This window comes from Heliangelus exortis, chromosome 1 (genome assembly GCF_036169615.1).
Source record: "Heliangelus exortis chromosome 1, bHelExo1.hap1, whole genome shotgun sequence".
Classification (NCBI taxonomy): Eukaryota; Metazoa; Chordata; class Aves; order Apodiformes; family Trochilidae; genus Heliangelus; species Heliangelus exortis.
Window position 1 is genome coordinate 25,032,176 of NC_092422.1, and position 24,695 is coordinate 25,056,870.

General features: G+C 40.3%; 1 long non-coding RNA gene across 1 annotated transcript; it reads right to left on the reverse strand.

Annotated features, from left to right (window-relative positions):
* Positions 1-1,562: 1,562 nt before the first annotated feature.
* On the reverse strand, positions 1,563-24,689 carry LOC139793446 (uncharacterized). Its single transcript, XR_011724610.1, has 3 exons — positions 24,594-24,689; positions 4,541-4,571; positions 1,563-1,873 (listed from the first exon to the last, which is right to left on the reverse strand). It is a non-coding gene; the product is annotated as an uncharacterized lncRNA (long non-coding RNA).
* Positions 24,690-24,695: the final 6 nt, after the last annotated feature.

Here is a 24,695-nt window from a genome sequence, read left to right on the forward strand (position 1 = left end):
TCCTCTGAAATGTCTGGTTAGTCCTCAAACATAATCTGCTCGTAAAACACTGAACATACACAGTTTACATGTTAATCAATACAAGATCTCAGTATGACATTTAAAAAATATTCACTGTATAAATATCCAGGTTCCACAAGAGAAATTGGAATGGTTTCAGCAGAGTCTAAATCTCATCTATTCCATATAAAATTGAAAAGGTTTTCAGTTTTACTTTCTCCACAAATCTCCGGCACCTTCTCCATATGAACAGTACAAACTTCAAATAGATATCTGGAAGGGAGCATCTTGTAAAAAACAATAATCTAGCAGGATGATTATGCTTTCTTCTTTGCTTAGATTAATGCATGGAATAGGAACAGAGATTTTAATATACTTTCTTATTTTCAAAGGGCTAGTGCTGATAATGCTGATATTAAAAGAAGTCTAGGAAGAATACAGGAAAGATTACTCCCCAGTTTTCAAACAGGCTTTGAGCACAGACGTTGGAATTTTGCATTCAGAAACTGTTTAAAATACTGCTTGGTGCAATATTGGTGGTGTGGTCACACGGTTAATTAAAAGCACCCTTGATGTCAGCCCAGACAAGAGTTAGGAAGATGGTAGCAAAAGTAATAAAATGGGCATCTTGGAGGTCCTTTACAAGACACTAAGGTAAATGATGTAGAGCATCATAGCAGGGACTCAATCTGCAACTGGAAAATAATGTGCTATCATGTCAGCTACTATGACCAGAAAGCTCTTCTGTTGTATCCCAGATGACTTCAAAGAAACCAACGGAACAGCTTTGTGAAAAATCAGAAGAATTTACGGATTAAAGCAGTGCTTAACCCCATCTGTTTTTTCAAATGTCTTACAACTAAAGAACCACATTATATCACCCACCCTGTATGTATTTTTTCCCTAATTACACGTATTTAAAAGACTTCATATATGTCTAATGTACTGATTACTGAGTGAAAAAATTGTGGCAAAATCCTGGGTGATTTTTATTTCTTCACAAAAATTATGTAAGTATGAAGTGAAACACATCCAATGTGCATGGAATTTCACATACTTTTTGATATGCTCAGAGAAAAGATCTGAATTTCCCCATAACCCTTTCAGTTGCTTCAGAGGGGGAAGTTATGTGGGTTTGTCCTTCTATTTTGCATAACAGTACATTGCCAAAAATATTCCAGTCTCCCAAGGACTCTAATGAAAGGCTATGTGTAGGTTAATGGATTATACTGAAAATCCAGCATGTTCAAATGTGAAAGAAGGGGGAGTGGTTTTTCTTTTCCAATTTCTTCTCAGCTTTTATTCTCACTGAACCAAATGGCTCACTAATGGATTTTGAGCTCTCTCCTGTTGGAAACAGCTGTGGCTCAAGCTGTGAAACATCCCAGCCTCCTCAACACAAAGGTTTCCCTTCTCCCACCTCCTACACCTACCCCCTTACTTCTCAGAGAGCCTGTATGACCCAGCTGGATGCACACAGAAGCCTGAAAAGTTTGGAGCCCTTTTCTTGCCTTCCTGGGTAGAAAGATAAATAATGACCCACAGCCTCCCCCGAGTCTTCCTATCTTCAATTTTCTTGTGTTTCTTATCTCAGATGAAGGAAAAAGCCAATTTTTCTGCAAGTCAGGAGGATTTCTGAGGAAACCAAGGAGCAAAAAGGTAGCAAAATAAATAAAAAGACACAAAAATCTTTTTCTGGATGACTAACACACCAGTCCAAATGCATGCAGCATCCCCAGATCAGCTGTCAGACTTGCTGCACAAGGAAGTAATTTCTTCCAAAGCAGCTCCACAGTATTTTCCCACTTCTATGCAATTTGCTCCAAGTCAGCTCGTCCTCCATGGTCCTGTGTGGTCTTCCTTGGTGAAGCAGCTGGAGATATAAACTATGGAGAGTATAAATTTTTAAAAGGCTAAGAAAACTGAAGATCCTATCTCAAGATTTTATCCTGACTATGCCTTGAGATGGCAAGCAAGATTTGTCTGCAGAATAGCAGAAGGATTATCATTTGAAAGACACTTTCAATGTCCATATATACCAACAACTGAGGTAGTAACTGTAGGATATACCAATACTTATATATCTTCAGTAACAAGCCCACAAAATAAAATTATTATTTTGTAAGTGATGTGGAACTTTCAACCTAATAATTTGAAATATAAGGTACTTATTTCTTTCTCCTTCTCCATGGCTTTGTATCCAGGATTTACAGTGTTTAGTTGGAAAAGCAGAGACTAAATTCCATGGGAAACTCTTTAAAACAGGTAGACAAACACTGTATTTTCTTCCAAAATGTGATTAAAACTGATCATCATTAAAATCCTTCTGAGTGAGGCAGTTGCTGCCCTTAGCAATTTATTCAAAATATAATCAGAGCCTGATTTCCTTGAGATCTCCCTGACTATTTGCCCTGAAGTATTCTCCCCTTGCAAAATCACACTATAATGTAAAAAGATGCATTTCATTATGAAAAGCATCACAGGTTTGTGAGCAACATCATGTCAGAACATTTTCAATAAATTCCCTTACAATCCTGTAATTTGGGAGGTGGAAATTTTCAACAGACTGGAACCAGTATCTTTATTAGGTTCAAGAAAACAAATTCTGGACATATCTGAGATGGTAGATAATTCTTTATTCAGCTGCTCACTTTTCTTCTCCCCATACTTGCTTGTAAAGAAATAAAATGTAGTTGAAAAGTTTTGAGTTCAGGTATCTGCATGTAGGGAAGACACTGAACTTGTAATTAAAAATAGCTTACTAAAACACACTCCATTTGAACATGCTTCAGATGCTGAGTACTTAATTGCTATTTGAAATTACAGTATCAGGGCTTAACAGCAGCAGGAAAGTTGGACATTAAATTACCTACGTAAAGATACTACCAGTGATTCCATGCAGGACTGTAAAAAATGGATAAAAGTCATGATGGGAGGAAAAAAATAGCTGGTGAAATTATTTTCAAGGATTGAGCATGAGAAGAGTGCTGTGCTCTCCAGTGAAATCAAGTTACTTAGTTTGGCATATATTAAAAAAAAAAAAAAAATAAATAAAATATATATATATATATATATATGTCAGTTTCTGGTATGATTTGTAGTCCTACAGGGAACCTGGCAGGACTCTTCAATATGCTGAGGTGTTATGGAAAGGTAAGCTGAAATCCCAGCTAACATTTGATCATTACAGCCATTTTCCCCCTACTAACTGTAACTTTCCAGCTCTTTTTTTCACATAAAACACTTGTAATGCAATGATTTTCAAGAAAACAAAAGAAAACCAGGTTTCTTATATAAAATTGTTGCATTCAAATACAATCTTTATTGCACTATATCCAGCAGTTTTATAACAATCATTCTGGCTGTTGTTATTCTTACTCTCAAATCTGGCTGCCTCACAATTTTCACTCTCACTGGGAAAGACAACTCTAGTGTCTATTAGATAAGCAACATTCTTCATAGAATATACTCAGAGGGCCTAAGAGGCTTCCCAGGTGGTCTTAGTGACACAGCGAGATTAATAAGCAAGGGAGGAAATTTGCTGTCCCTTGAAATAGGACTTTAGATGCATTCCCTTCAGTTGTTTCCCACCCTACTTTCACCAGCATGCTTTGGAAGATGTTATTTTAAAAAAACACTTTTTGTTTTTTTTTTTTTAAAAAAAGATTCAGTCCTTCACAAGCTTTCCCACTATGCTCTGGCTTTTTGAAACAAGTGATTTAAACTTTTTGCCATTAAAAAAAAAAAAGAAAGAAAGAAAAAACTCTTTTAATTACATGAAACACTCTCTTCCTTTGATCCAGTCTCAGGTTTCTCCCCTAAAAATCATGGTTGCTAAGATATCTTTGTGTGTAAAACACAGACACTCAAGCTGCTCTCCCTTAATCTATATTCTTTACTTTCATGGCTTCCAGGAAGCCAGACAGAATCTGAAGAAGCCATTTTACTGCACAAGCAATTTTATTTCCCTCTTTATTCACTCTAAGCCCCATGTCTTTTATTCATATCTGCTACTCAGCAATAACTCCAGGCTTCATAATATGTTCTACAATTCTTTTTATTATACTGAAGACGTTGAATTTATCACAATGAATCTTACACTGTACATTTTACTAGGTCCTGCTTGATATTTCTGAATTTTAGAAAAGGTTGTTTATGGCTCAGTGACATATACTGTGATATTCATATAGAAAATACTTCTAATCTATTGCCAGCCCAGTTGGTTCCTTGTGTTGTTGTCACCAGTGTCAAAACCAAGCTCTGTGGTTCTCTGTTGCCATTTCTTCATAGTGACTCATTCCTTTGCAATAAAACAAAACTGTTCTACTCATGCTTGGAAGTTTTTTCCCTTTGCAAACTTCTTCAAACAGTTCAGTCCTTTAGATCAAAGGATTTCTCTGAAATAAAAGAAACAACTCTTGGATCCTTTGAAATTTTTTTTTCAGCTGTACTTTATGTGGAATAAATCTAGTGGATTAGGTCAAAGAGAACTGGACCACATTAATCTTCGACAGAGATTATGATATAAAAAGGATAATACCTTGGAGATGTCTTACAACGAAGAAAAGAGGCTTGAATTTCAGGCTGAAAAAAAAATCACAAGGGATATGTGTAAATTTTAGGATGTGTATAAGTGTTATTATGACTAAACTGTTGAAGTTAAAATAAAACAAAAATGTTAGGGCAGAAAAGCCAATAAAGAAAAGATTAAAGTTCTGGCTTGAATAAGTCATTACAAGGCACCACAGGAAAACTGAGGTTGAAAAGGAGCCTGAAGGTCATTTTGTACAAGAGCAGGGTCATCTGGCTCAGAAAGCCCAGGGCCTTGCCTCCATGGGTTTTGAACATCTTCAAAGATGATTTCTCAGCCTCTCTGGATAATCTGTGCTGGTGTTCAATCACTCTCATGCTAAAATATTTTTTTCCCATATCTAGTCAGAATTTCACTTGTTGCATCTTGTGGTTATTGTGTCCTGTCCTGTAGCCATGCCCTTGTCAGGAGTCTGGGTCTCCCTCCCTTACCAACCTACAAGCAAGAAGATCTCCCTTTCACCTTCCCACCTCCCAGCTGAGCAAACCCAGTTCTCTCAGCTGTTCCTTGCCCATCGAGTACTCAATCCCCCAGTCACCTTGGCAATGTTCTATTGGACTTCCTCCAGGGGTCAGTATTTTTCTAGGGAGCCCAAATGTAAAATATTGCCATCTCACATATGTTGAACAGGGAGGGGTGATCACTCCTCTCAACTTGCTGGCTCTACTATTGCTCATACAGTCCCAGCACTTCCTTCTTCTCTTTCCATAATATTGATTTAATGATTCTTCCCTTCCGAATTTCAAAGAAATGTTCTGAGTAATTCTTGCTGCATGGTTTTAAGACTGGAATATGATTTTATATTGAAATATCTGGATATGACAAGTGGCCCATGTAGTGTCCATGGAAAAAAAGAAATATTTCATGTCAACATTCAAATCTTTGTGATGAGCTCTGCATTTCAAAATGTTAAAACTCAGAAGAGAGAAGAGATGGAACAGGAGAAACCATATCTCAGAGCTGAAGTGTTTAGGATGAATTTGGACTTAATTTTTATCTTACCTTTTTGATATAAGAAGAGATATTGAAGAGGTGAAAGTTCAAGGATGCCAGTGGAATAGGAACTTCGGTGGAGAGAGAGCCAAATCAAAGAATTTTTGCAACATTTTTATAAAATCACACAATTTGAAAACCGAGTTCTGTTTATTAAGAAAAATAGAAAAATAATAGAAGAATAGTATTTATGCTTATTCCTGCTAGCAAAGTGACTTTTAATGTAAAATAATTTGTGAAATTGAAATACCTCAGAGAAAGTGCTTGCAACACAAACTAGGTACATTATATAGGGGAGACACTATGCTTATGTACACTCTCCACAATGCAACAAAACTATAATCTGTTTTATAATTGATCATTCAGGACACAGTCAGCCTGCTGTGATAATACTTGTGAACCAATGGAAACCAAGATAGGTCAGAAGTGTGAAACCTTACAACCAGCATTACATGTTCTATCAAAAAGTTTGATTTCCTACATTAAAAAATAGTCACCAGAATTGGGTTTTGTCTAGCATAACCAGTTTTGAAGTGCAGCATCCTACATGTAACTTCAGGTGTGGCAACATCAAAAATAATAAGGTAATTTAAATTTCATTATAGTAATAGACCCTTTGTTCTCAGATCCTAATCCTGCTAATTGCTACTCAAATGGTGCATAAATAGAATTTCTGATTTGAATGACCTCTGAATTTTCTTTGTCTCTATTTCAACAAATATTTCAGCATGAATGCAGGATTTAAATGTCATTAAATTAATAATTACGCATTTATATCCAGTCATAACAATATCTATATAAACAAGTAAATGTGTTGCTGCAGGTCTGGAAGAAATTATGGTCTCTATTATTGAAATAACTTAGAAAAAATAATCTGATACTAAAAAAAGGAGGCTTTTCATTTAACCTAACAAATTCAGTATTGCCAGTGGGAATGATGAAATAAAAAATGAGCAAGTAGCTTCTGCAACTTGCAAACGTGGAGATTTTTTAAAAAAAGCTCTGCAGAGAATGTTGTACCACTCAGCCCAGAGTTTCCCTTGGAATTATCTGTGCTTAAAGCATCTGAGTTAAAATAAGGCAATGGGGCAAAACCTGGAAAGGTCTTTTCTGACTTTTAATATATCAGAAAAGGGCCTGGATAACCCATCAGAACTAATTAGCTGGACAACTCCAATTTTCAGAGGCTTGATCAGGAATATGATTAAGTACCCAAATGTAATGCTCAGAGCCCCTGAACAGGCAGCACCTGGAGGCCCTGGGGTGCTGTGCCTCAGCTCTGCACATCCCTGGGTATCACAGCATGGGAGTTCCCCTTTCACATCACAGAATCCCACTCAAGGGCAGCTGATATCGGGTCACATGCTTTCTATGTCAAACTGTAACACAAAGTTGAATTCAAAGACCTTCCAGGTATCTCTCCCATTTTAAAAAGTAACAGTTTTAAAAGGCTCAGCAAAACTACCACTTTCAGTATTGCCTGTCTTTGACTTTTGGAACAAATCTAGGTCTTGTCTCAGAGTAATTTTCTGATTTATAGCAAGCAGCTATGGTGTTGGTGTCAATTTTATTCCTTAGATGATAGCTTAGAATGATTGCCAATATAATAAATGAATTTTAGTAGAACTAAGCCCTTCCTGTGGATTTGTTATGCTCCACTGCTGTATCTCTGTTTCTGTCCTCCACCTTCTTTCCATATTAGCATTCCCCAGCTCAGAGAGATATCACAGAAAGGACTATTGAATTTAGTTGTACTAAACTGTCTGTTACGGTCCAAGGAAACATTAAAATTTATTTTTATTTTGGATCCACGAAACAAAGTCCAACTGTAGAAGGATCAGGTGCAAGCAGACTTTACTTGACAGTTGACACAAGTAAGATGATAGAGCCAGGAAAAAGAGGGAGAGAGAAAAAGAAGATACAAGAGACAGAGAGAGAGAGAGAGAGAGAGAGAGAGAGTGACCACCAGGGGTGCATGTTGAGCTGATCCTGGGCAGGGTGTGATGTGAGATGGCAGTGGGTCAAGAGACAACAGAGCCCCAGCATGGACAGCCATAAATACCCCTGAGTTCCTTTTGTTCCAAAGGGGCAGCTCTCAGTCAGCTGCCACAGAAGCCAGGTCCATCAGCATCAGAACCATTGCAGACAGGCTGCCTGGAGGGGGGGAGCTCCCCCAGAAGGTGGGGAACCCCAGAAGGTTCTTATCTCCTTCCAGACACCACTCCCTGCTCTGTTCCAGCCCCCTCAGCCAGGTACATCAGCATCAGGACAATCAAGGTGGCTTCCTCCACCCTGGCAGGGTAATCCTGCCTGGAGGGACATCCCAGCATTGAAGGGTGACCCTCAGAAAATGGGAGTAGACTCCATCCAGCCGTTAATTCTTAGTTTTTATCTCTTCCCAAGATGTCACCCCCTCCTCAGCTCTGGCCAGGCCAGGTCCGCCACCCTATCCAGGGCTATTCACTTTAAAATTGTTCTTTTGAGACAAATTCAATTCAGTCTCTCACAATGTCATACCCTGCTCTCTGTTTTTGCATTTGCTTGATCAATAAGTTGTCAATATGAAAAAGACACAGCTATTTAACTTTATGTGTACAAAGAAAGAACCTGAGCTGTTAATGGACATCTCAAAGGCCAAGCAGTGGGACATGAAAGAAGCAGCCATGATTGTGGAGAGTCTTAGTTGGATCAAATGAGACAAACAAGGCAAAGATGCCACACGTTTGTAGATGAAGTAAGAAAAAAAGGTTGAGGAAAATGATCTTATTATTTAAGGACTCCTCTGAATACTCAAAATGCTTTTCTCCCTTACAATTCAAGATACAATGTAAGAGACAGAAATTCTGGACATATCACTCTAACAAATAAGCTTTGATGGTTCCTTTCGTCTTTCCTAGGCTGTCCCAAATTTCCAAAAACTTGGGACACAGGCAAAACCAATCTGCAGTTTGTGTAAGATATCTGACAATTCAAGAAAATATGGAGAAAGGAAGGCTGCTATGATCTGTGGTCCAAACATCTTCTGTTTCTTTGCTGCTAGCATGATCGGGTGAAAGTCACAGCCAGAGAACAAGCTTTTCCCATTCATCCTGCATTCAGCCTACTTTTCCTGGTACAACAAAATGGAATTCATGTCTTTGATGCTTACAGTTATGTTACCATAAGATTATCCAGTTTCTATTTGAACACCACTTTACCACTCCTGATAGAACTGACTGCAGATGCTCATTTTCAGACAGAGAGCATTAGAGCACTGCATGCCTTTCAATTAGTCACTGTAAGCAGAATTGTAAATTAGAATTTTAGGTTTGGTCTTTTTAGTTAGGTTCTTAGCCACTTGAGATGTCAAAAGTAAAATAAACCATGTGTGTGTGGCTCCAACAGCCTGATGTCCCATTCTTTCACAGAAATATTGCATCACGTTCTCGCCAAGGTCAGTGAGTCCTTGGGAAGGAAGCCAATGAAACAGGGCTCTGAGAGAGGGAGAGACTTCCAACTCCATCTACAGAATAAAAAAGGAGCAGCATAACTTCTTTGTTACATGTTCTCCACTGTAGCTTACAAAAAAAAAAAAAAATTACATTTTTTATATCCTCAGTATTGTGGAGTTTTGCTTATTTTCTTAATGAATAATTGCACTGTATTGTTTTCCACTCCTATACAAAGTATTGGGTGAGTCTTTACAATTTCATAGCTGGTATGAAATATCACTAATGTCTACTTTGTTCTAATTTTATTTAGATAAGATACTGTTTTCCATTGGAGATTTTAAGGAAAGAAAAAGACACAGAGTTCAAGCAGAATTCTGCCAAAAAATTGTTATACTAACTTATTTAAATGGTCTGAATGTTCAAGCATGTATTGGTTAAATGATCTTTAGCACTGGCATGTAGGAGGACGCTGGGTTTGGAAATGTGTTAGGGAAATGAATAAGGCCCAAACATAAAATCTGGTTTTTTAGTTTCACTTGTTTTCCAGTTCTAAACAGCTTTTGAGTACTGGCAAATTTGCTCAATCAAAACCTGTGAATAAACTTCACGTCACAAGGTACAAAGCTTTTTTAATTTCTTCTTGACATGCTGAGAATATATAAGACAATTTTGTTCCATATAAAATCAAGTTAATGGGAAATAATATTTTTCATAGGCTTTCCACTTGGACAATGACAGCCTTTACTAACAAAAAGAAAAACAAGCTTTTACTTAGGAGAAGGATTACTGAGGTTGATAAAAACTACAGCATATAATATATATATGTGTGTGTATATATATGTGTGTAAATATATATGCACATCTATATGTATGTGTATATATATAGCCAACCTTCAAGTCATATATATATATATATCAGACTCTATTTCCACATTAAGAAACTTATAAATCCTAAATAAAATCGGAGTATATCACTATATGTTGATATTTAATATTGTCTTATAAAGACCAAGAAAAGTTGGAAAATGGCCTCCTTTCACACTTCTCTACATTAGTGAGGTGGTTTTCATTTTTAAATACAGATATTTCTCTGGATCTAGAAATACTTTGCTATTAATAGCAAAGATTCAGGTTCATAATGTTTGGCATTTGAAAAAAACACCTTTCAATTTTCAGTTTCTAGGTGGTCAAGATGTTGTACTCTGCAAAGATGCAGACATTATGCCAGATCCTAAAGAAAAGTTCAGCTGCCCAGCCACTAGATCCAGGATTCTGATGCACAGTGCTGGCAGCTGGGGCCATTTCAGCTGCTCTTAGGTATCCTGGGAATCACACTGTTTCATATATGGCAGCTCCATATGGCTTAGATTGAAAAGGTGTATTTCAGATTGAAAAGGTGTATTTCAGATGGCACTAGTGAAAATATTTTAAGGAATCTGAATCCTGTCCTACCTAGCCAAAAGTCACTGCGCTGTGGTAGTTGAATTATATAAACAAATAACAGCGTAGTAAAATCAGAGGCTTCAGTGGTTTCTCACACCCTTTTTACAGGTAGAAAGAAGAGTGTATGCTGGACTGGATTGGATTGACAGGAAGCTGAACATGAGCCAGCAGTGTGCCCAGGTAGCCAAGAAGGCCAATGGCATCCTGGCCTGTATCAGGAACAGCGTGGCCAGCAGGTCCAGGGAAGGGATTCTGCCCCTGTACTCAGCGCTGGTGAGGCCTCACCTGGAGTCCTGTGTCCAGTTCTGGGCCCCTCAGTTCAGGAAGGAGATTGAGGTCCTGGAGAGGGTCCAAAGGAGGGCAACCAGGCTGGTGAAGGGACTCCAGCACAGATCCTATGAGGAGAGGCTGAGGGAGCTGGGGCTGTTCAGCCTGGAGAAGAGGAGGCTCAGGGGAGACCTCATCACTCTCTACAACTCCCTGAAAGGAGGGGGTAGCCAGGGGGAGGTTGGGCTCTTTTCCCAGGCAACTCTCAGCAAGACAAGAGGGCACGGTCTCAAGTTGTGCCAGGGGAGGTTTAGGTTGGACATTAGAAAGAATTTCTTTACAGAGAGGGTGATCAAGCATTGGAATGGGCTGCCCAGGGAAGTGGTGGATTCTCCATTCCTGGAGATATTTAAAAAGAGACTGGATGTGGCACTCAGTGCCGTGGTCTGGTAACTGCAGCAGTAGTGGATCAAGGGTTGGACTTGATGATCTCTGAGGTCCCTTCCAACCAAGCCAATTCTATGATTCTGATTCTATGACTGTTCTGAGGAATTCTCTGAGACTCTGGAAAAGTTCTGTAAGACACACCATAGCTAAGAAGTTTGGCTTTCCAAGCAGGATCTTCAGGGTTTCACCCTGACTGACCAGACATAGCTGAGATCCACAAGAAGGAAATCCCTGCAGACAGAGGTCATGAAGATGGCACATGCCATACTACTGCATGCTAAAAGGCCCTTTGCCTCACTCTCCTTGTCGAGTTCCTCCATGGGAGGTAGCAAAGCAGGATTTATTGCTTCCTAAAGAAAAGCTGATAAGAAAGTCACAACATTCCTATTATTTTTCATGACATTGAGGTACAGGCTAAAAAGAAAAATTCTCTGTGTTGATCAGGCAAGAATTAATATGGGGTAAAACTAGGACGATTTGAACAAGCAAAGAAATGTTAACAAATTGTTTCTAAATACGTGTTGAAGAACTAAAGTTAAACAAAAAAAAACTCCAAGCCCTAACAGAACAGTTGCCAACTGCAGAAATAACTCTCCCCAGCTTAGAAATTTGCAAATATTATAAGTAGGATGTGTTCATTTTCACTTTCTGGTAAACACCCTAGATGAAGAGCCCAGTTGCTCAGGCATAATAATTTCTATGTCTTTTTGAGCTGAATTCACTATTTCATGTGGATTAAAACTAATCCTTTGCTTTTCCTAAGGATTTGTAGAAGCATGTCTTGTAGTTCAGTAAATGTGACTACTGGAGTATATCTTTAGAAAATGTTTTTCTTTCTTTTTCTGGGAACTTAGTATTGTCTGTCCTGAGTATTAACTAAAAAATTTTCTCTGCCTTCAAATGTCTTTGCCAATTGTCAGCATATAGTAGTAGTAAGAAAATGGTATCTCTCATTTAATTTTTCTACCAATTTGCTTGATCTTCCACTTCCCTATTCTAATTTTAATTTCCAACCTTCAAGTCTCTTATCTTTATTCTTCTTTATTTTCCCCTGGAAAACTGGGGTTGAAAAATAGAGAGCGATTCTGCTCTCTCTTTTTTGGTTCACCCTGATCACTAAAGGGATGTAGAATAAATTGGTGCCCAGTGTGGGGCACTAAAAAGTACTGTTGTGGCTTGGGCCCAGCCAGCAACACAGAACCACCAGCCAGCTCTGGAATCCTCCTCCACTGTGGGATGGGAAGAAATCAATATAATGAAAAGCTCTTGGGTTGAGACAAGGACATGGAAGGTCCACTCACCAGTTACGGGCATGGACAAAACAGATTGAACTTGAGGAAAAAATCAGTTTAGTTTGTCACTAAATTGGAGCAGGACAATAAGAAACAAAACCAGATCTTTAAAATACCTTCCCCCATCCCCTCCCTTCTTCCGGGCCCAAACTAGTTTGCTCCCATTTTCTCTAGGGATGGGGAATGGGGTTTTACAGCTGTACATTCTCTGCCATTCCTTCCTCCTTGGGGGGAGGACTTGTTTAACTCTTTCCTTGCTCCAGCCCCTGGGGTTCCTCCTACAGGAAGCAATCCTTTATGAACTCCAAAATGAATCTCTCCCAGCAAAATGCAGTCTCTCAGGAACAGAGTGCTCCAGCACGTGTTTCCCACAGAGCCATGGCCTTCTTCGGGCAGTCATCTCCCCTGGTGTGACATCCTCCACAGCTCCTAGTGCACAGCTGCTCCACCACAGTTCTTCACAGGCTGCTCCATCCACTGAGGTCCTCCATGGGCTGCAGGCAGGGGAGTCTCTGCTCTGACACACCTCCTCCCTTGTGAGGATGAGGGAGAGGCAGAAAATAATGTGTGATGAACTGAACACAACCCCTGCACCTATTGGGGGAGAGGAGGTAGAGAAATCAGTGCCACGGTGCCAATACATGAAGTCCATAACTTCATGGGTTTTGAAACGGAGTTAATAAGAACCTCTTTGAAGTGAAAAAGACTTGTTTAGTCTTATAAAATATCATTAGCAAACTGGACCACTTTGTATGCAGAGAGAAATCGTGAACAAACACTGTCACAGAAGTTCTACTTCAGATGAACATTATTTTCCACTCTCTTCTTTCTGTCTTGGAAATCAATAGCAACTCTACCTGGAAAAAACCCTATGTTCTACCTCATGCCTTAATTCAGCACAGACTGTGCAAGAAAACAACAGGCAAAATAGAGCAAATCTACTTGTCTGATCTAGGGGTTTTTTTGCTAACTTAAATCTGTACAATATAGAATGGACTTCATTTACTACCTACAAATACTCCTAAAAAATGTAAGTCTAACAAATACCTCTCTGACATTTTCCCTTTCAAGATTAATAACTTTTAATTAAAAATAAACTTAAAAAAACAACCAAACAGATAAAAAAACCTTCCCAAATCCTCTAAACCATCCAAAACAATAATTTCATATATAAACGACACTTGCAGGAACTGAGTAGACAGCATTTCTTTGAATAAACATTTGTTCCTCTACAGAACTTTTCCCACAATAGCTTTATTGAAGCTAATCAGCTTATTTTTAATATAAGTACAGAAAATAAGAATTAAAACTACAGATCTTGCAGGAGCAGTAAGCCTAAGAAATCAGTTTCACTTATTTGTGAGGGGATTTGTCTTTGCGCTATTATGACTGTGAAACCTACTAACTCCTGAATGCTGAATTCTGTAAAAATATGATTTCTCTTACAACTTTTGTATTAGTATAGGTTATTATGCCATAATGAATGTCACATTACCATTTTAGTTTCTCAAGCTCCAGTAAAAACAATATACTCCACTGTACATTTTACAAAACCAAGGAAGCCTGTTAATATGATTTATTATATTATGTAATGTATACATTATGGTTTTTTCCTTTGGGTATTTTTAAATTTTTACAGTAGGTCTTCTGTGTTGGAAAATCTGTGTTTTCTACAGTAGGTTGAAGGTGGTATATTACAGAGGAAAGACACTAATCCTCTTTTTATGCAACATCTACATTTGCTCTTCTGTACAGGTGATTCATTTGGAATACATTCATTGAAACTGCATCACCGATTGCTCCATATGGGAAAACAAACCAGGAGTTTACCAGCTACAACAGACAGCACATTTTAAATATTTTAATGTAACAGATGATGCTATGAATTTGAGATTACATAACGATCTTGCAGCAGCCATCTCTTGATAAAAAGAAATGGAAGGTCAGAACTGGTGAAGAACTGGCAATTTGTGCAACACAAACAACATGACTGAGAACAAGGAGCACATATAATCACAGAACGGTTTGGGTTGAAAGGAACCTTAAAGACCATCTAGTTACAACCCTCATGCCATGGCAAGGGACACATCTCACTAGACCACATTTCTTGATGTGTTGTCTGATCTGTTCTTGAACAATTCCAGGGATGGAGCACACACAGCTTCCCTGGGCAGCCTGTGCCAGTGTCCCACCACCATCATAGTGAAGAATTTCTTCCTAATGTCTTACCTAAATGTTCCATTTTAAAGCCATTACCCCTTGTCCTATCAACTACACAGCCCTGTAAAAAGTCCCTCCCCAGCTTGCTTGTAGACCCCCTACAGATACTGGAAGGCTGCTATAAAGTCTCCCTGGAAGCTTCTCTTTTCCAGGCTGAAAAATCTCAACTTTCTTAGTTTGTTCTCATTGGAGGGGTGCTCCAGTCCTCTGATCATTTTCATGGCCCTTTAGAGGAAAAGGCAGTGAGATGAGAGGTTAAACATACATAGAGTGCAACTGATGTAGGGAACAAGGAGGTTGTGGAGTCTCCGTGGAGATGCTCAGAAGCCATCTGCACATGGCTCTGGGCTGCTCTAGGTGACACTGCTTGAAAAGGACATTTGGACCAGATGACCTCCAGAGGTCCATTCCAACATCAACCATTCTGTGATGTGTTTTTTCCAATTAATGTATTCAATCTTCCTTTCACCATTGTCCCCTTAATTTCTTTTAGCTCTAAGCTACCATTTAATCCACTCTTTTATATGATCTGTATATTGCTTTGCCCTCCTAACATACGTAATCCTGATTTCCCTTCACAAGTAGTCCCAAAGTGATTGCTGAAGGGAATAGGTGCAATGGAGCTCTCAGAAAAAAGAGAATTATCTGCTAAAAATAGAGGTATGATAGCCCAAATTGACTCCATGGGGTGAGACAGCTGATACCAGTATGAGTGATGAGGACTGAGTGATAGAGGACATAGAATCATAGAATCATAGAGTTGGCTGGGTTGGAAGGGACCTCAGAGATCATCAAGTCCAACCCTTGATCCACTACCGCTGCAGTTACCAGACCCTGGCACTGAGTGCCACATCCAGTCTCTTTTTAAATATCTCCAGGGATGGAGAATCCACCACTTCCCTGGGCAGCCCATTCCAATGCTTGATCACCCTCTCCCTAAAGAAATTCTTTCTAATGTCCAACCTAAACCTCCCCTGGCACAACTTGAGACCGTGCCCTCTTGTCTTGCTGAGAGTTGCCTGGGAAAAGAGCCCAACCCCCCCCTGGCTACCCCCTCCTTTCAGGGAGTTGTAGAGAGCGATGAGGTCTCCTCTGAGCCTCCTCTTCTCCAGGCTGAACAGCCCCAGCTCCCTCAGCCTCTCCTCATAGGATCTGTGCTCGAGTCCCTTCACCAGCCTGGTTGCCCTCCTTTGGACCTGCTCTAGGACCTCAATCTCCTTCCTGAACTGAGGGGCCCAGAACTGGACACAGGACTCCAGGTGTGGCCTCACCAGGGCTGAGTACAGGGGCAGAATCCCTTCCCTGGACCTGCTGGCCACGCTGTTCCTGATACAAGCCAGGATGCCATTGGCCTTCTTGGCTACCTGGGCACACTGCTGGCTCATGTTCAGCTTCCTGTCAAAGGACACATGAAGGACTGGTAACTAAACAAGTATTTAAATTATCACTGAAACAATTGATGTAGTTTTTTCTCTTTCCATAGCAGGAAAACCTTAAGGGTTTGACTATGCAAACTTTTGATAGATGGAAGATGCCCTCTGAAGACACAACATGAGCCTCAACTGACATTGCTCCTGAAATGTGAAACATAGTTTTTTCTTTTCTTCTTTCATGTGAATTTTAACTATTACTGTATTTATCCAATGAAATCCTACTTGCAATTGCTTCTTCTTCCAGATCTTAATTTGGTTTTACTTTCATGCATGGCATGATTGTTAAATGCAATATATTTTTGTTATTAAAGACTGATATAATATGTTATGCTTTGTAGTGTTTTAAGAATACCATGTAAAGACAAGATAGCAGAATTCATTTCTTTTTGGTCCCACAAATTCAAAAGAGCAATTCAAAAGAGCAATTCATACATCGGGAAGGTTACAAACTGAAGTCACCTGTCTTTCTCCACATTCTAATGAGAACCATCTAAAATAGAGTTCAACTGGGTTCCTAAAATTATAAGAGAGAAGGTTTGGATTTTGAGGTTCCAGAACAGCACAAGGAAATGTATACAGGGTGGGAGTTGTCTCATGAAATCCTATTGTTTGCCTAAAGTAGATGTTGTTACAAGAGCTCAACAGCCTCATCTCCCCCTGTTATGGCTCTGGGAAGAAATGGGCACTTTGAGGGAAGAGTTCATGTTCTCAGATCTCTACTTCAGATTGACAGAAATCATGCACTAGAAATACCTTCTTTGCTTTAATATAAAGGGATCCTAAGGGAACCAGCTTAGGTATAGATATTTACAAAGCTGGTACCAACATTTGATCAGCTGAAGCCTACCCGTTGGTAGCATTTAATTAAAATGGTGCAATTAGAAGATCTAAAGGTATTCATGTATTTTCTTAAGTCTTTAAGGAGCATTCAGGAGATGGAACAAAGATATCCTAACAACATACTACACTGTACTAAAAAACCCTGCAATGGAAAGCAAATTAAAAGTTACTGAAAGGAATCAAATATTACTTAGAAGCAAATTTGCCACAATACAACTCAAGCCATCATCTGCTATTTAGGGGTTATTTTCTGTTCTCTGCTAGTTTCTTGTTTATTTCTAATGGCGTTGCACTTTAAAGCTTAAAAATCTTTTAAGCCACTATAATTTTGCACTTTACAGAATACATTTTGCATGGGTAATGGTCCAGAAACAAGAAGTTTCTCACCACATATAACACAAAAGCAAAGTACAGGAAATTTTCAGCGTTGTGCTACAGCAAGTACCAAAGAAGGAGGCATATTTCCCAGGTCAGAACATTCCAGCAAACCCTCTGATCCATTAAGAAGCCTGCAGGAAGGCAACATGCAGTGAAATTCTTGGCTTTGTACCCAAAGAAATTAGAAGGCAAAGCCTGATAAACAGTCAAGATTTGAAGGTTGGTGTCCTGAACTACACCAGGTTAGAAAGGCCTGTTCTAGATGAGGAAAATGAAATGTCATGTTTATCTTTTTGCCAAACAAAGCTTTAGCAATTTAAAAATCCAGATTGCAAACACAAGTTTTCCCTTCTCTTTCATGTCTACAGGGATGCAGGAACTCCTGCCATCTCAGTAAATCTCTCTTCTAATCCCTTCAACCACTAAACCAGAGTGATCTGGGTAACCTCACCTCTGTGTCAGTGAAAACTCTTCTCTTGCACTAATACTTGCAGACTCTTTTCTGGGCTTGCCATCAAAGAGAACAAAAAGGAGAAGGGGAAAAATATGAAAGGTATCTTCATAACAAATGAGTGAATAATGAAAATACATGCAAGATGACCTTGTTTAGAGAACTGAGGGATATCTCAGTTGACATCTAGTACTAAGCCTGTAAGAATCCCAACTTCCTGGACCTGAAATTAATTTCTTCTTTAGTCTCCTTCTCCTTGCCAGTCTTTACATTCAAAAATAGAAACATAATTTGGCTTAATTTCTTGCTTTACTTCAGCAAGAATCTGTGCAGGTTTTTACTTCAATGCAAACTGGGAAATTACTAGAATAAGCTAATTTCCTTTTTTTTTTTTTTTAAAGTATCCCTCATTAAAAACATCCAAGATGCTAGGCACTTCATGAATAATTAAATTGTGGTAGGAGCTGAATCAGGACTCTTGCTGGTTTTTTTATGATGGCTACAGATAAAGGATGACATTTCAGGCTCTCACTGAATTTTCATGGATTTAGCTTTAATTCTGCACATAAAACACAACCTGCTTAAGATGTGAAACAGAACATAAGAAAACTACCTTGGTTAGTATTGCAAAAACACCCTGGTTGGATTTATATTTGTGCTTTATAGAAGAAAAAGGGTATTACAATAAAAACATGCCTAGCCTGAATTTGTGCCTCTACACACTTCTGTTTCACTATAGGAGTCTGTGATACACCTCTGTATATTGTCTGATTCTCTGAATCATCTTGTAAAGAAGGTGATTTTATCTCTAGCAGCAAGCCAAATCATTGTAATGGTAGCAAAAATAAATGCTACAACTGCACAGCCTGGCTAAAGGACTGGCTAGAGGAACTCAACGTACAGGAAAGCTGATTGGATAAAAAAATCTGCATCACTAGATGAAAATAAATACTGGGCCATCTTGGAGCAGCATGCACAGATCATTGAATTCACTGCTTGCAGCAGACAGGTAATTAAGCTACACATTTTTTCCTGACACTAGTGACTAGCTGACAAAATACTATGCTTTCACAATTCTCAAAAAAATAGTTAATAAAATACTCTATAAAACCCTAAGCTGTGTTTGCTCCCTTTGCTAGCAAAAAGGGTTTTGGTATAGTCAGCAATTATGGGACAAGGGTAAATCTGCAGATCTGGACACACTATCTTTATATCTGTACCTTCCCCCAAATTATTTCCTTTCTTCAAAGGAGTGTCACCCTCCAGATTTGAAGAATTACACTTTACTAGACACTCTCAAATCAAAAGATGGAATTTGGTTTCTTAGTGCCCATTTGAAACATAATTATGATGGATATGAATCCTATGGAAAGTACTTTAAAAATGTTTCCAGCACAGAAAAACAATCACATAAGCACTGAATGTCACCATCCTCATCCTGACAAGAAATCATGGAATCACAGAATTTTCAGGGTTGGAAGGGACCTTTAAGATCACCTAGTTCCAACGCCCCTGCCATGGGCAGGGACACCTCCCACCAGATCAGGCTGCTCAGAGCCTTGTCCTGTCTGGACTTAAAAACTGCCAGGAATGGGGCTTCCACCACCTCTCTGGGCAACCTGTGCCAGTGTCTCACCACCCTCATGGTGAAGAACTTCTTTCTAACATCTAATCTAAATCTCCCCTCCTCTACTTCGAATCCATTCCCCCATATCCTATCACTACCTGACATCCTAAAAAGTCCCTCACCAGCTTTCTTGTAGCCCCCTTCAGATACTGGATAAGCTACAATAGAGCTACTAAGATGATTAAGGGAGTGGAGCATCTCCCTTATGAGGAAAGGCTGAGGGAGCTGGGTCTCTTTAGTTTGGAGAAAAGGAGACTGAGAGGTGACCTCATCAATGTTTTCAAATATGTAAGGGGTGAGTGTCAGGGAGATGAAGTTAGGCTTTTCTCAGTGGTTACCAGTGATAGGACAAAGGGTAATGGGTGTAAATTGGAGCATAGGAGGTTCAAGTTGAATATCAGAAAAATTTTTTTTACTGTAAGGGTGACAGAGCCCTGGAACAAGCTGCCCAGGGGGGTTGTGGAGTCTCCTTCACTGGAGACATTCAAAACCCGCCTGGACACGTTCCTAGGCGATGTACTCTAGGGTGCCCTGCTCTGGCAGGGGGGGTTGAACTAGATGATCTTTCGAGGTCCCTTCCAACCCCTAGGATTCTATGATTCTATGATTCTATGATACAATAAGGTCTCCTCAGAGCCTTCTCCTCTCCAGACTGAATAACCCCAACTCTCTCAGTCTGTCCTCATAGGAGAGGTGCTCCAGCCCTCTGATCATCCTCATGGCCCTTCTCTGGACACACTCCATCACATCCATGTCTATCTTGTAACAGGGGCTCCAGAACTGGATGCAGTACTCCAGGTGGGGTCCCAAGAGAGCAGAGCAGAGGGGGAGAATCCCCTCCCTTGACCTGCTGGCCACATTTCTCTTGATGCAGCCAAGGATCTGGTTGGCTTTCTGGGCTGCAAGTGTTCACTGACAGCTCATGTTGAACTTCTCATTCATCAGCACCCCCAAGTCCTTTACCTTAGGGCTTCTCTCAAGCCAATCACTGCTCAGCCTATATCTGTTCTTGCGATTGCCTTGACCCAGATGCAGGACCTTGCACATGGTCTTGTTGAACTTCATGAAGCTGGCATGGGTCCACCTCTCCAGCCTGTCACGGTCCCTGTGGGTGGCATCCCTTCCCTCCAGTGTGTCAGCTGCACCACACAGCTTGGTGTCATCAGAAAACTTGCTGAGGGTGCACTCAATGCCACCGTCCATGTCACCAACAAAGATGTTAAATAGGACCTGTCCCAACACTGATCCTTGAGAGACTCCACTTGTCACTGGCCTCCACTTGGACATGGACCCGTTGAATAAAATAGAAAACCCAAAATCCCTGGTTTAGGATATATTAGATATATATAAGATATATCCTCCAGGGATATATCTTATATGTAAGAAATATATAAGTCAAAATGCTTTACAGAATAACTGGACACCTGGAAAATTATTTAGTTGATTTCAAATAAATTCCAGAAAATAGGACAAAGTGTATCTACATGATAGTATCATCTTAAAATTACATCAACCACCATGACAAAAAAGTCAACTATTCTTCCGTAAAAATACCTACTTTTGCTTCTTCCAGACATTTTTTCCTGCTAAATGCTTTCTATCATTTTGATTTAAAGAGTTCTATATAATTAGTTTTTCAAAACAATTGGGGGAAAAAAAAGGCCACCAAACCATCAAACCTTTCTTATGTAGCAGAGGGAACACTATCTACAGCTGTTGAATACTTTCAGCACTGATGCTTCAGAAGACAAATTCCTTGCTTTGGTACAGCTACCTCTACTACCTGATACAGACATAAAATAAAACTTCTGAAGTCTAGAGACCTGAGATTATTCTTTCCATATGACTAATACGGCATTTGAGTGTGATCTTCTAATTTTGACACAGTATTTTTGTAAAATGTTTGTGACAAGAGAACTATAATCGGCTTTTAATTGTTACTTTGTTGGAGAAAGATTATAAAGGTGCATTAAGTTGTCTGATTCTTAACTTTAATCTTCATGTATCTTTGGCTTAACAATGCTTTTTAAAAATCCTCAGTATGACTATATTTTTCAGAGAAGCCCAGTGACACAGTACATAGTAGAAAACATACTTTGTCTCATGTGGGCTGTAGTTTAGACAGGCTAAATTTTGTTACGTTACTCCTTTTCTGCTTTAAAAAAAAAAAAAATACAAACTGTAGTTGTTGGGGAATAAATTCAGGGCAACCCAACAATAGCTACTGTGCTCATAGCAGTCAGTCTAGCCTAATGCTGCACCTCATAGCCTTGGAACACAGAAACTTTGCCAAATAGAAGTGCACAAAGTCAGAATTTCAGATTTTGCAACAAAAATGTCCTAGAAATCAAGCAGTGCTATTGCTTCCCTTCTGGATGGCTGGAAGACCCCACCAGACCAATGAGGAGGAGATTCTGCCCAAGACAGGCAGCTGACTCCTGCTGACACAGCAAGACTGGCAGCTGAGGAGGTGCCTCTACCCAGTGGGAGAATCCCAGGATTACCAGTGAGCTGGACCTGGATCAGCAGGAGAGCCAAGAGACACCACCATGCTGAGCCAGAGAAGGGAATGTATGCACTAGAAGAGGAACCCAGCCTTCTGACATGGTAGCAAGAGGAACCCTATGCTTCCCTGCTGAAAAAATGGGAAGATCTCCTGGAACTTTCCCTAAGACATCTCAATGCTCTGAGCCAGCAGGGAAACATCCAGGTTTTCTGCTAATTTGACCTGACTGGCAGGCAGATCCACAGAGCAACAATGCTAAAGCAAGGAGCAGCAAGCAGGCAGGAGGCCAAGAAGAGAGTGAGGCAAAGGTGGGGGAAAAAACAGGATCACTCACTTTTTTCACTAGTGTTAGCACTGCTCAATCCATCCGGTGAAACCACAGAGCTGGACTGTTACCCATGTGCTTATGGAAGAGTTTTATTGGAAAAACATTGTGTTCTGTTTGCCCTCCTCCTTACCCTCCTGGAACACATTGCTTGGCAATACTGATTTGCTTAATTAACTCTTTGTGAGCACTAAAGAAAAAAAAGTTGGCAGTGCCAAGATTTAATTTTCTGGATTTGTGCTAAATGGCTTAATTCAGTGCTTTTTCAGTAAAAGTGCAGAGAAGTTAAATGGTCATTATTCAGTCCAAAACTGACAAGGCTGAAAGCACATTTTGCCAGTGGGAGATATTTTACTGCATTTCTTAAAATTTCAGATTTGGTACTTCCATGGAGTTCTCAGACCAGGCTCTTGTGTGGTAACTGTGAGAGTCTGATCTCACTGATTTGAAATTGTCTCAAAAGAAAAAATTTAAAGTGAATAGCCCTGGCTAGGGTGGAGGACCTGGCCTGGAAAGAGCTGAGTGACACCTCTGGAAGAGACAAGAACTACTGGGTGGAGACTACACCCATTTTCTGAGGGCCTGCAATGCTGGGTTGTCCCTCCAGGCACAATTACCCTGCCCAGGGTGGAGGAAGCCACCTTGATTGTCCTGATGCTGATGTACCTGGCTCAGGGGGCTGGAACCGAGCTGGGAGTGGTGTCTGGAAGGAGATAAGAACCTTCTGGGGTTCCCCACCTTCTGGGGGAGCTCCCCCCCTCCAGGCAGCCTGTCTGCAATGGTTCTGATGCTGATGGACCTGGCTTCTGTGGCAGCTGACTGAGAGCTGCCCTTTTGGAACAAAAGGAACTCAGGGGTATATATGGCTGTCCATGCTGGGGCTCTGTTGTCTCTTGACCCACTGCCATCTCACATCACACCCTGCCCAGGATCAGCTCAACATCCTGAAGGAACTCGCTGGGCAGCTGCACCCCTGGTGGTCACCCTCTCTCTCTCTCTCTCTCTCTCTCTCTCTCTCTCTGTCTCTTGTATCTTCTTTTTCTCTCTCCCTCTTTTTCCTGGCTCTATCATCTTACTTGTGTCAATTGTCAAATAAAGTCTGCTTGCACCTCGCCCTCCTACAGTTGGACTTTGTTTCACAGATCCAAAACAAAATAAATTTTAATGTTATCCCAGACCGTGACAGTAGCTTTCCTCCATGTGGCACTTGTTTTGTAGCATAAAAATTGGTGTCCTTCAAATGGCAGATGCACTCAGGAATGTTTGCTGTACATATATATGAAGGTTCACAGATTTTAAGACATGCTCAGTGCTTCAGAAGCAAAGGAGAACTCTCTCAGAAACACAAACACCACAGCTTGATTTCATGGCCAGACTCTGAACTGTGGTCATGTTTACTTGGTGCAGAAAATTGTGTTTCTCAGCTCTGTATCACGGGGCTGCTCTTAACTGAATGCTCACCAGTATATTTATCTAACTGGGACTACAATAAGGAAGAACAAGGGAAAAAGAAAAAAAAATAAATATAAGCAGGCTTTAAAGAAAAAAACTGGCTTTTTAAAAGAAAAAACATTGTTTTAAACAGAGTTCTCCTGCACACTGTACTCCATGTTGTCCTTTAGTCCTTTGAAAGTGGGTAGAAAATACTATCAATAGCTTTTTTTCACTATAATGCACAGAATTTAAAAAACCTGCTTGTCAGAAGTCACATACAAAACTGTAAATGATATTTTTTGGCCACAAAATAATCACTATTCAACTAAAGCTTCCTCAACACAAGAATGATGTGAAACATTTTTAATATTAAGGGCGTGAGAATCCGTGTTTATTTTCATCTGCCTTTCCCTGAATAGCTCAATAAACACAAGCAGAACATTTGGGTTTGAGAGCAACACAGAGGCCTGACACCTCAGATTACCAAACCCAAAAATCAGCCACCTCTACTCCACCATCCATGACACTTATGTGTACATATATAAACATACATAAATATATACACACATACACCTGTAGTTATATATAAACACTCTTAAATCCAGTAGTCCACCTCTGCCATCTGTTCAGAACAAGGGGGACTCGGTTTTGTCTCACTACCCCTCCCCTCCGACCCCGCCAGCCCCGTTGCAAGGCGTGCAGGCCGCCACCGCTGTGTCCCTCAGCCGTGGCCGGCCTAGGGCACACCGCCTGCCAAGCTCTCGGTCCAGTTCGGTCCCAGCGTGGGGCAGGCAGCCCACCAAGCCCTGAGTCCAATCGGGCCGGGCCCGGCCGTGGCTCCCCTGCTTGCACTCCCGCTCAGGGCGGCGTGGACGCCTCTGCACGACACCTGCGGAAACGCTGAGGTACCAGTACCAGGGTCCTACCTCCAGCAGGGACAGCCAGAGACACCGCCTCCTTAGAAATCCACACCACCTTTCACCGTAGCGCCTCTTCCACCCCGTAACTCCCCCCTTC